Here is a 13181-nt window from a genome sequence, read left to right as displayed (position 1 = left end):
TCGACGTCGGCCTAGTGCTGCGCGGCACACAGCGAGGCCACCTCGGCAGCTGATACGTCTCCAACGTATCTATAATTGTTGCTTGTTCCATGTGGTTATATTATCATTCTTGGATGTTGTACAATCATTTTATAGCAACTTTATATCTTTTCTAGACTAGCCTATTGACATAGTGCCTAGTGTCAGTTGTTGTTTTTACTTGTTTTTTGCTTCGCAGAATATCAGTACCAAACGGAATCCAAACGCAGTGAAACTGTTTGGAGAATTTTTCTGGACCACAAGACACCTGATGGGCCAAGAAGTACCAGAGGGGGCTCCGAGGGGAGCACAGCTCACCAGGGCGCCCCTAGGTGGGTTGTGCCCACCTCGGTAGCCTCCCGCACAGCCTCTTCGCCCTATAAATACCCAAATATTTCAGAAACACTAGGGGAGTCGACGAAACATAATTCCAGCCACCGCAATTTCCAGAACCACGAGATCCAATCTAGACACCATCACGGAGGGGTTCATCATCCTCATTGGTGCATCTCCAATGATGTGTGAGTAGTTCATCATAGACCTACGGGTCCGTAGTCAGTAGTTAGATGACTTCCTCTCTCTCTCTCTCTCTTTTGATTATCAATATATATACAATGGTCTCTTGGAGATCTATTTGATGTAACTCTTTTTTGCGGTGTGTTTGTTGGGATCCAATGAACTTTGAGTTTATATCTATATCCATGAATATTATTTGAGTCTTCTTTTGATCTCTTAGATGCATGATTATTTATAGCCTCGTATTTCTTATTTGAATATTTGGTTTAGTTAGGCCAACCAGATCGATTTTTTTTTCATGGGAAGAGGTGATTTGTGATGGGTTCGATCGTGCGGTGTTCTTTCCCACTAACAAAAGGGGCAGCAAGACACGCATGTATCGTTGCTATTAAGGATAATAAGATGGGGGCTATTCCTACATGAATAGATCTCGTCTTCATCATGTCATCGTTCTTATTGCATTACTCCATTTCTCCATGAACTTAATACACTAGATGCATGCTGGATAGAGGTCGATGTGTGGAGTAATAGTACTAGATGCAGGCAGGAGTCAGTCTACTAATCTTGGACGTGATGCCTATATATTAATCATTGCCTTGGGTATCGTCATAATTATTCGATCTTCTATCAATTGCCCAACAGTACTTTGTTTACCCACCGTGTGCTATTTCTTGAGCGAAGCCACTAGTGAAATCTACGCCGCATGTTCTATTCTTTATCATATTTGCTTTAAGATCTATTTTTATTTGCTTTTGTTTTCAGATCTATTATTATAGAAACCCAAAAATACCTTGCTACACTTTTTTTCTATTTATTTTATTTCACGTTTTATCAAGATCTATTTATCAATTCTATCACATTTTTTATCCCGTCAACTTGACAATATCTGGCGTCGTTACCCAAAAAAAGGGATTGACAACCACTTATAAGCGTCGGGTTGCAAGTATTTGTTCTTTGTGTGCAGGTACCGTTTACATAGTGTTGCTTGGTTCTCCTACTGGATTGATACCTTGATTTCATAACTGAGGGAAATACCTATCGTAGTTGTGCTGCATCATCCCTTCCTCTTTGGGAAATATCGACGTAGTTCATCAGCAGTGTAGTCGGCAACGGCGTTCTTCTCCTCCACATTTGCCCACCGGTTCCTCCTCTTGGCATATTCGGCGTCGAGCTTGGCGAGCTCCACCGACGTCAGCTCCGACCGCGGCTACTTGGTAGCCTTCTTCTTCGCCGTGGGGTGCACGACCGCGACTGGGTTGCTGGGATTCGTTGGGGCGCTGATCATGGTGGAGGGAGAGAGGGAAGAGAGGGTGCGGGAGGGTTTTGGGTGAAGTGGGGCGATCGTGCCCCCGACGGGCGGGCCAGGGGAGGACAAGGGCGCGTGTCCTGCCCGTTCAACAAACATGCTCGAAACAATTCCCCGATCCCCATGCTCCTCTATCATGTGCCACTCGTCGGTCATCAACCCTAGCCACCAGCGATGAGGCCATCCCGCCGCCGCCATCTACTCGCCGCCGGTGAACTTCGTCCGGCGACCCTGCCACCACTCCGGCGACGGTCTCATCCTTGAGTCTGTCCTCTCCCCCGCCGCCCCAACCTGCCAGCAGCTGGCACCCCCGCCCTCCGTGACGCTGCTTCTCTTAACCGCCGTGGCCGCTCGTGAAGCTCAAATGAGCTCCTGCAGATGTGCAACCCCCACACCCTCTCCATTTGGTTAAGATGTTTGGATGTCCAGATGCTGCACTTCGGTTCAGATTTTTGGAGTGTGGTTTTTCGTTGCACAAGCTACATGGCACCTTCTATCGGCACCGTTCAAGCTAGACCCAGGTGCATGCGGATATGTGCTAATAATCTGAACATCCTAAAATCACTAACCCCGCGCTTGCCGGCGGATCACGGTGACTCTCCGATTGTAGCGGCATGGCCGTGCGTTGGGGGTGGGGCAGGAGGCCTCACCCCAAACGGGGCGACTCGGGAGGAGGTCATTGCTTTTGGAGGTATTCCGAATCCTGTGTCCGAGGGGAGACGGATGAGCTGTCGCCTCCAGGACTAGCCGGATGTTGATGATATGCAGCTGAGGTGCGCCATGCGGGCGGCCAAGCTTCGTGACATTGAGGTCACTACTGGTATGTGTGCCAACACTTCCAATTCCATTTTGCACTTTTCAAATGATGAGATTATTCACAATGCAAATCAGTTAGGAGTTTCGCTAGGTAGTAATGAAAGTGAAAACTCTAAATCCGCTAATGATATCCTGGACCTGGAAGCGGAACATGCTTTAGAGTTGATTCGCAACTTAGCAGCGGTCAAACCTATGAACGATTCTGACATAGATGCTTTGGGAGTCAGTGTGCTAGATACATTCTGTATGGATCTTGCCCCATCCCTCCCTAAGATAGAGGAGGAGGATGGTTCTATGACCCTAGGGGATGTTGCCCTGGTCAAGGTTCAGGTTGTTAGATCCACGGAGACCGGTTGTGAGGACCGGATAGAGGATCAGAACAAGCCTAAACGTAAGTGGAGGCGAAAGATTTATCCAGCATCCGCGGTGCGCAGAAGTGCTAGGATCTGTACTACTAAAAAATTCCATGATGAATTATGAGAGGCATCTTTTGGAATAGCAAAGGTATGACGGACTTGGCTAAAAGAAGGTTTCTAGCAGATGCTTCCATGAAGAGACAATTTCTCTCCTCAGTTACTAAGCACTTTATCGGGAGGTGTCGATTTTGATTGGCATTGTCTTCCCCCAAGAGGAAGATCAGGGGGGATCTTACTTGGGGTTAGATGTGAGATGTTGGAAGTCCGAAGTGTGGTTATGGGTGATTTCGCCATCAAATTTCGGGTTAGATCCAAGGTCGATGGCTTTAATTGGGCCTGGTAGCGGTATATGGGGCCGCGCGGCCGAAACTTAAACCAGACTTTCTGGCGGATCTCGACCGTATTTGTGGGGCTAAGCAGCTTCCAATCTTGGTTGGGGGTGACTTTAACATTATTAGAAGGAGAGAAGAAAAGAACAAAAATAATTTTGATGCCAGGTGGTCATTCATGTTTAATACCATTATTGAAAGCTTGGATCTCAGAGAGATAGAGCTTTCGGGTAGAAAATTCACTTGGGCTAATACCTTGCAAAACCCGACGTATGAGAAGCTGGATCGAGTCCAAGCGAGCGTTGACTCAGAACAAAAATCCCCTCTGGTAACAGTCCAAGCATTATCTCATGGAATCTCTGACCACACCCCTTTGCTGGTTGACTCTGGTGAGGCAACGCATGTGGGTAATAAAAACGCTTTCTCTTTTGAACTAGCGTGGTTTGAAAGAGAAGGCTTCCTGGATCTGATAACCAGGGAATGGGCGAAAGATGCAGGGGGAGGTCATCTATTGAGAGATGGCAGAATAAGATTAGGAACTTGAGAAGTTTCTTGCGAGGGTGGGCTAAGCATCTCAGCGGGATCTATAAGGTTGAAAAGGAAAGGCTCCTTACACTTATTCAGTCCCTAGATTTAAAAGCCGAGTCCACAATTTTAGAAACCTCGGAGCTTCACGCTAAAGTAGACGCGGAGATGAGACTGAAAGAACTTCTGCGAGAAGAGGAGTTGAAGTGGGCATTGCGAGCTAAGGTTCGCAATGTTGTCCAAGGGGACGCCAATACTCAATTCTTCCATATGATCGCCAATAGCAAGCATAGAAAGAAAAGAATCTTTTAGCTTGAGCAAGATGAGGGGAAGATTTTAGGACAGGAAAACCTAAAATTATACATAACCAATTATTACAAGCAGCTATTTGGGCTTCCAGAGGATAATTTTGTGTCCTTGGATGAGTCTAGGATTGAGGATGTTCCTCAGTTGGCTACAGATGAGAATGATATATTAACCGCCCCATTTTCGGAGAAATAGGTGTTTGAAGCTATTTCCCAGATGAAGAATAATAAAGCTCCGGGGCCGGATGGATTCCCGGTGGAGTTTTAAAAAAATGCTGGCACATAATTAAAGGGGATTTGTTACCGATGTACCATGATCTATTTTCCGGAAAGCTTCAGCTGTTTCACCTGAATTTTGGAACAATAACTTTGCTTCCGAAGAAAACAGAGGCTGTGAGAATTGAGTAGTTCAGGCCTATCTGTCTTCTTAATGTTAGTTTCAAAAAATTTACCAAGGTTGGGACTAATAGACTCACACAGATTGCGCACTCTATGGTGCAGCCGACCCAAACTGCTTTCATGCCGGACAGAAACATCCTAGAAGGGGTTGTGATCCTTCATGAAATGCTCCATGAAATCCATACGAAAAAACTAGACGGGGTTGTTTTCAAAGTGGATTTCGAAAAAGCATACGATAAAGTCAAATGGCCATTTCTGCAACAGGCATTGCACATGAAAGGTTTTGATCAGGCCTGGAGACACCAGGTTGAATCTTTCACGCAAAAAGGGAGTGTTGGAATCAAAGTGAATGACGACATAGGTCACTACTTCCAAACACATAAGGGCCTGAGACAAGGAGATCCAATGTCACCTATTATGTTCAATATTGTAGTCAACATGTTGACAACTCTAATAGGAAGGGCAAAGGATGCTGGTCAAGTAGGTGGCCTGGTACCTCATCTAGTTGATGGAGGGGTGTCTATCCTACAGTACGCTTACGCCGATGATACTATTATCTTCATGGAGCATGATTTGGCAAAAGCGAGAAACATGAAGCTGGTGTTATGCTTATTCGAACAATTGACCGGGTTAAAGATTAACTTCCACAAAAGTGAATTGTTCTGCTTCGGAAGAGCCAAAGAGGAACAAGAGGCATTCAAACAATTGTTCGGGTGTGAACTGGGAGCTTTACCTTGCATGTATTTGGGTATACCAATTCATCATCGTAAGCTAATAAATATAGAATGGAAGTGTATTGAGGATCGATTTGAAAAGAACTGAGTTGCTGGAAGGGAAAGCTGATGCCATATGGGGGCCGATTAATTCTCATTAATTCGGTACTCACGAGCATGCCTATGTTTCTCTTTTCTTTTTTCGAGGTACCAGTTGGAGTTCGGAAAAGACTGGATTTCTATCGACCCCGCTTCTTCTGGCAGAGTGATGACCTGAAAAGAAAGTATAGACTCTCTAAATGGGATATTATTTGTCGACCGAAAGACCAAGGGGGTCTAGGTATCGAAAATCTTGAGGTTAAGAACATATGTCTTCTCAGCAAGTTGCTGTATAAGCTATCTGTAGAGTCGGAGGCCACGTGGGTGCAGATTCTGCATAATAAGTACCTTCATTCGAAAACTTTGTCCCAGGTGACAGTCAGGCCGACGGACTCGCCTTTTTGGAAAGGACTGATGAGAGTTAAATAAGTCTTTTTCAACACGACAAAGTTTCTAGTCGGAAACGGTACCTGTACGAGATTCTGGGAGGATACATGGCTAGGGGAAACACCCCTCGTGCTTCAATATCCTTCCCTTTATAGCATTGTTCAACGAAGAGACGCTTTCGTTGCAACCGTGCTTCAGTCCACTCCTCTCAATATTCATTTCAGGAGAACACTTGTCGGAGCCCGTTGGGAAACCTGGCTCCATCTGGTGAGAAGACTGATGGATGTGCAGCTTTCTCAACGTCCAGACCAGTTGTGCTGGAAGCTAACCGGGAATGGAGAGTTTACGGTTAAATCCATGTATCTGGATGTTATCAACTCTAGCTCTATTCCTAGTTCGAAACATGTTTGGAATGTCAAAGTACCATCCTTATGTTCTGCATACCATATTTTTTTTAGATGACATGAATTTTTATAGATGAGAGCATACAATCTTCTGATAGTGAGTTCCATCCTAATGTTCTGCATACCATATCTTTCTTCTCATTAGCTGTTGTTGACAAATGTTATCTTTGTTGTATTACAGGACATTCCAGGTTGCTACTGACATTGCTCTAGGTTAGTGAAGATTAATGTTAAGAAAATGTACCACTTTTGATTTGCAAAACTTGTGCAAATATTATGCTTTTGTTATATGGAATATGTGTGCACTGTGTTGATCCTTGAAATATGAGTTGCCAACTCTTTATTTTTCATTCAAAATAACATCTCGGGCTGCATTATTCATAATTCATATATTTGAAAGCATTGCAAACTAGACTAAAACTCCTCTCTGTCACTGAAGTAACACAGAGAAAAGGGAGAAAAACTCTGCCTTCCTGTGAACTGGGCTGAAAAATGCCCTCCAGGCAGTCCAAACTAGGCCTTTAGCCATCTTTCCAGCTCCTAGGGACTGGGCCTTACGTGGCTTTCACCCTAGCCTCCATCCTGGGCTCACTTCCCAACAATACCACTGAATACTAGTAGAGTGCCCATGCGTTGCCACGGGCTCTTGAAATAGTTTGCAAGAGTTACATGTTAACTTTTTAAGGCCTCGCCCCGCCGTAGATCCAGAACCCCGCCACTGATTCCACCCCGCCTTGGCCACCGCCTGCCGCCGCGCTGCCCCATCGCGTTCGCCTCCGCCAGCCCCGACCCTGCCCGCCTCCTCTCCGGCCGCCTCCGCCTGGCCCCGCTCCGTCCGCCTCCTCTTTGGCGCTGCTCCGTCCGCCGCCCGCTCCTTCCGCCTCCGCCCCGCGCCGCACACCGCCGCCCCGCACGTTGCCGCCTCGCTCCCCGCTCGGCCGCCGCCCGCTCACCGATGGCGCCGAAGAAGAGGCCGAAGGGCAAGTCCGGTTTCTTCGGCATGAGGGCGAAGCTTCCGGGAACTTCGGACTGGAGTTCTCCGACGCCGGGTAGCATTCATGGCTCAGCACGTATCCCACCGCCGATAAGGCCGCGCGTGCCTACGACGTGGCGGTGTGGCGTGCCGGACGGCCGAAGACGGACCTAAACTTCCCAGAGGTCGAGGCCCAGGCGGTGGCGGAGTGGCTCGTGCCGCAGGGCATCCGGATGGGGGAGATGCCGGCTAAGAAGGCGAAGAAGAGACCGGCGGTTGTTGTCGCTCCCGGCGAGAGCAATGAGGCGGCGATGGCTTGGTTTGCGCGATTTGTAATTTGCTGCAGAGCCATCTCTAATTAAATGCTATTTGCTACATTTTTAAAATAGGAAAATTATTCCGATCAGCCAGTCATAACTCAACAGACCAATCTCTAAGAAATGCTATTTGCTACATTTTTCTAAATAGAAAAATTATTCCGATCAGCCAGCCATAACTCAACAGACCAATCCAAACCCACATTTTCTAAAGTAAAGAAATTATTTCCCTTATAGATCAAGATGCCAAAGTGTCATTTGCCCGACTGCTATGTTCCTACACACGAAGAGCAAATTATTTTTCAAATCAAGGAATTAAGAAAAGGAAGAATATCATGATGTTCGTGGCACTTGCCAGGTCTGCCATGCTACCATGGCATCGTCTTTTTAGTCTCTACCCACATGCTGAGTTGAGAAATAATCTTCAGATATACCCACTGCTAACACACTCACGCACCGGCTGCCCATTGCCTCTTGCGCCACCCGCGCGCTCGCTCGGCCCAATGTTGTTGATTGGAATGCGGGACTGAAGGTAATCAATGAACAGGTTTTAGTTCTGCTTGGCATCAATATTTGGTACTTGTCAATCCATCTAACGCACAAAAAATCGACTCTCAAACAGAAAAGTGATCTAACTCATTTGTCAAGTACCCTGCTCTAAAAACTCGGTGACAAATGAATCTAGTAGAAGTAAAAATGGTAAGAAGCCCTCATCTCAAACTATAACATAGCTAAAATTAATTAATTTAACAATTGTGGTTCAATAGTTGGAACACTGCAGTTTTCTTTATATGGACTTATACTAAAGACAATTTAGGTATGGAAGAGAAAAACATCACCTCCAATCATTAACATCCCAATATTCTGACGTAGATATAGCATTGACTTCTCTAGATGAACAATGATCCCAATGTCCCTCTTACTGGATAGCAAGTCCAATTTCAACAACAATACGCAATAGGGAGTGACATCTGAAATCTTGTGGTCCATAGCAATTAGAGTCCTCCTCAAGAACTTATCCTGCTTCGATAACCACATATGAACCAACCATAGAAGCTCCATGGCCTGAAAAATTGGACGTGGGGAGCCATGCTTATAACATTTAGACCTGTGACCAAGGCATATATCAAGACCTTTTGCCAAGCGTGAATTTCAATCCAAAATGATTACAATGGACATAGCTATAGAAATGCATTCCTTGGTTTCTTCCCTTAATTTGCCAGTCTGTGTGCATATAAATGTTACAAGAAATCAAAACCCAAGAGGTATCAGCAAAAGAAGGCACTATGAACTGAGAGAAGTAATTACCTCTTCTAGTATAGTCTCAAACACTTTCCATATCTTTTGTGCGAGCTCTTGCTGGACTTGAGAGTCATTATTGTCATAAAGTTCATAACTGAAAGACAATATAAGATGTTATATTAGTTGCATCTTTATTTGGGTTTAGCATGTCTATGAACATATAGAACGTAGATAAAGTTGTACCTCTCAAGATCATGGTAAAAAAGCAGAGTCGTCTCCACTTGTGTGGCACATGAAGAAAATTTACTGGATCGGAACACACACCAGCACTTGTTCTCTTTATGGACCATGGCACAAAATTTGTGATATCAGCAAAAGGAATTTCTGGCGCCATTCTCAATGTTCTGTTCATTCACACGCAATGGAATTATCTGTAACATTATATATGTACATGATGCATACTGAAGTATAAGCATAATCTCTCATTTTGTTAAAAAAGTTTCCTTTTTGTACATGGATTATCAAAACCTGTCCTATAAATTCTCATATGCTAGAAAAAGGTACTACTTTTAGACGTACCAAAATACCAAAGTGAAATATATTTAGTATATCCATCGGTTCATGGAGGCATGTATTGATGATGCCCCACATGGGGGGCCTGTTTTAGAAGCTGATTGTTCTTATAAAGGTGAATGTGGGCATGTGCGTACTGATATGAAGGTGAATTTGCCTCCCATTTATGGTCTTAAGATTTGATGGAGATTAGAGAAACTAAAACAGACATGTCTGATGGTGGTCATGTTTATTATTCCTGCAATTTCAGAGGTATATATATTGACTATGGCAGTTGGCAACCATAGTTGCAGTTCTCCCTATTCTCAAAATAATTATGCAAATCTCAGATGATAATAGTACAAGGATGCCCAAAAATCTAAAGTAGAAATGAAATAATGCTATTGTTTTTACTTCTAAAAGAGTAGCCAATATGATAATCTAAAATATAACTTCAGATGCTTACACGCACCTTGGGTAGTTGTCACCACTAAATTTTCTCCGATCAATAGTCAGTATTTCAACTCTCTATAAAGCATGATTTGCATTATTTTTACCACGTATAATGAAAATCGCTGGTAATTTCATATCTCATTTGCTCACCAATGGAAACTGGAATGTGTGTGTTGGAATAGAGGCCTGAAATATTGTAAGCCTGGCAAAGAAGCACCGTAAAGTTGTCACTCCCAGGAAACTCCATGAATAATAATGTATTTTGGAAAGGAGGAAAAGTTCAATTTCCAAGTAGGTGGGCATTGTACAGCAATGAGTTTACTAAACTGTACTCCCTCTGTTCCTAAATAGAAGTCTTTTAAGAGATCTCGATAAGAACTACATATGAATGTATATAGACATATTTTAGAGTATAGATTCACTCATTTTGCTTAGTATGTAGTCTGCATTGGAATCTCTAAAAAGACTTATATTTAGGAACGTAGGGAGTACATATTACAATGCACACTTGTTGTTTAGATTATAATCGGTTTATAGGCACAAACAAATTAAATTCATAAATATTTAAACCAGACAGATGGTTGATTATGTTTAAACCAGACAGATGGTTTCATTCAGTGGATTAGAGCGAACAAACACACATCAATGATTATTAGAGGAGTTGGGGCAGGAAATCAAGTGACCAGAATTGAACTCTCTCTCTCTCTCTCTCTCTCTCTCTCTCTCAATTCAGGGCAATTCATTAATATATGTTGCTCCTTTCAGTTCAGGGCCTTCCTTTTCTTGTGCCAGCACACATGCCACCTAAATCGATATGGCTGAAATACGTGCCATCACACATGCCACATACATAGAAATGGCCGAAACACCATTCTAAGAAATACATTACACATAAGCTTGATGGCAGAACTATTGCCAATGTAAAATATTTGTAAGCCCCTAATTGAGAACTATGTCAGAAAATAAAATAAAATAAAATTGTCACTATTGTATTCTTGTAAAACAAATTATCACTCGTGTTCTTGGTAGACACGATGAGATGTAAACAGTCAATGAGATTATTAGAAGTGATAAAAATGGAAATGCACAAGAAGTACAACATATTAACAAAAAAATTAGAGCAAGGACTGACATGACGATAGGAAAAATGAATCAATGAGGTTATTAGAAGTGATAAAAAAAGAAATGCACAAGCAATGCAAAATACTAAAAAGAATTCTAGAAGGTTTCACATGACTATGGGCAAATGATTTTTGCTTTCAGCGAATTTATGGAGACAATAGGTGGCTCTGAGCTTGGCAACCTAGCATGTACTGAATATATCTCTGAATGACTTACTGCAAGTGTGTGTCATTAAAGTAACGAAATTGTTCTTCACAAGCTTGATTCCTGATAATCAAGGGCCCATGCATCAAACTTATGCATAGAAAAGAGACCAAGTTGATGCAAAACTCTTACATATTACAGCACCGCTGCCACTGCAATTCAGGCAACTCCTTGTGTGCCGCCTTATTCTTCTATATCCGCAACAAGTTCGTTTGGTCCACAAATTGTTTGGCCGAATGCACTTATTAACATTACAACACATAGGCAAGCTAGAAATCTTCGTATAAGGGGGATACCTTCTTCCTACATGAGATTAAAAAAATGTACATCAGACTTCAAAGCAAAATGATCCTTGACCATTGAGAGAATCAAATTTCAGAGGACCACCAGGGCCCCCATCATGTATCATAAAAATCATGGTTGGAGTGAAAACAAACAAACTTGCATCATAATCTGCTACCAACTGTACACTGCATGTTACCTACAAAGCAAACTAAAACTAAAAGTATTTCTTGTTTGAGAACCGAAGAGACATGCACACATATCATCGTATGAAAAGATAATAGAGTTGCAATCTGATGCAATCATCAAGACAGGTTTGATTGTCGTGAGGATGGAGTCAGAGCTTCACGGCCACCTGAAGCGAAGAAGTGCAGTCGTATTGGATTTAACAGGAGCCGGTCATCATCACCATACAGCAAGAGATGCAAGCAATTGGTCGCCGGACCCATGCAGTCCCGACCATACATGCGATCGCAAACCTCGCAACATGAAGATCAGAACACAAAATTTGAATCAATTTGGTCCTCTTCTCCTGAGAGAATGAATGAATGAGCTTACCACATCTGAATCTGTTGTTGCCGCTGCAAGTCAGGCTTATAGCAATAGAACTTGCAGCCCCTGCTGAACACGAATGACAGCCATTGCACAAATCGCAATTACACCCCACTCCATGAACACATTTAATTTGCATTCCAAGGTACCAGATGATGCCGACGGCAAAGGGGTCGTGGTCGTAGATGATGAAGCAGAGGTCGGTGCTGACGAAGTCCATGAAGGCGCCGAAGATGGCCACTGGGTCCTGCCCTGCCATGTCGGCATCGCCGGGTAAGCCAGGAACGCATGGTTGGCTCTTATTAAATCAGAAACATTGTGTCAATTATAAAAGCCATGCAAAACATTACTTGATGATTCATTGAACAACATGAGAGCTAAAACTAAGTTCAAGTGGCATCTATTCAAAAAATAGTGTTCAGTATTGATCATGAATTGTTAAGCAAAAAGTAAGAAGAACATGACAATGTTAATAAACAGCGACAATGAACACACACATGCATGCTCAACAGCGTCAGGAAGCACACACATTAGCAGGAAGCACACACAGCGGCAGGGCACATCACGTACACATGCTGGGTACAAACGAACAATCTTATAGTACACAAAAAACAGAGCAAGGATAAATAAGTTCGCTTTCTCAAGAAATAAATTAGGGTTCACAGGAACTTCTCAACATGCTTTTGTTGCACATTCTCGGATAAAATTTACAGTGACCATTGCTCTGCTTTGAGACTACAGAAAGCAAACACAAAGCGAACAGAAAGTGAACATACCTGTTCCTCTCGATTCAGGGCACGCCGCCGCTCCTCACTGGCCGCAACGCCGCCACGCCCTGCCGTTGGGTTATGCGATTGCCTCTGTGCCGTCGTCCCACGAGTCAGGGGGCACGCACTTCAGGGGCTGCTCACTGGCCGCAACGCCGCCAAGCCCTTGCGGCGGTCTGCACCGTCGTCCCACGATTCGGGGCCCTCGACCAGGGCACGATCGATGAGTCCGACGGAGGCAGCAGATCACTAAGTTCTGGCCCCTATGCGCCCCGGATGTGACGGCAACGGCGGGGCACCGAGGACTCGCGAGCGTCGGCCAGTGCCCGGCGCGCTGAGGAGTCCGCGTCGTCGGGCAGGGCGAGGAGATCAAAGAGAATAAGAGAACGGCAGCGCGAGGACGCGAGGAGTGCATGCGTCGGGAGGATCGTGTCCAGGGCTTGCGTGAACGGCTTGGTCTTCGGCGGCCACCTCGAGCCCCTTC

At 44.3% G+C, this 13181-nt stretch overlaps 2 long non-coding RNA genes across 2 annotated transcripts; both read right to left on the bottom strand.

The window, feature by feature from the left end:
- Nucleotides 1-7713: 7713 nt before the first annotated feature.
- LOC147963640 (uncharacterized) lies at nt 7714-8725 on the bottom strand. The gene is made up of 2 exons (XR_015608528.1): nt 8363-8725; nt 7714-8115 (listed from the first exon to the last, which is right to left on the bottom strand). It is a non-coding gene; the product is annotated as an uncharacterized LOC147963640 (long non-coding RNA).
- Nucleotides 8726-8831: 106 nt separating this feature from the next.
- On the bottom strand, nt 8832-9952 carry LOC125514857 (uncharacterized). Its single transcript, XR_007286642.2, has 3 exons — nt 9790-9952; nt 9009-9169; nt 8832-8919 (listed from the first exon to the last, which is right to left on the bottom strand). It is a non-coding gene; the product is annotated as an uncharacterized LOC125514857 (long non-coding RNA).
- Between the last annotated feature and the right edge of the window lie 3229 nt (nt 9953-13181).

Source organism: Triticum urartu, chromosome 6A (genome assembly GCF_056163025.1).
Source record: "Triticum urartu cultivar PI428250 chromosome 6A, HENAU_Tu73, whole genome shotgun sequence".
Classification (NCBI taxonomy): domain Eukaryota; kingdom Viridiplantae; phylum Streptophyta; class Magnoliopsida; order Poales; family Poaceae; genus Triticum; species Triticum urartu.
This window is presented reverse-complemented; position numbering and strand designations above follow the sequence as displayed.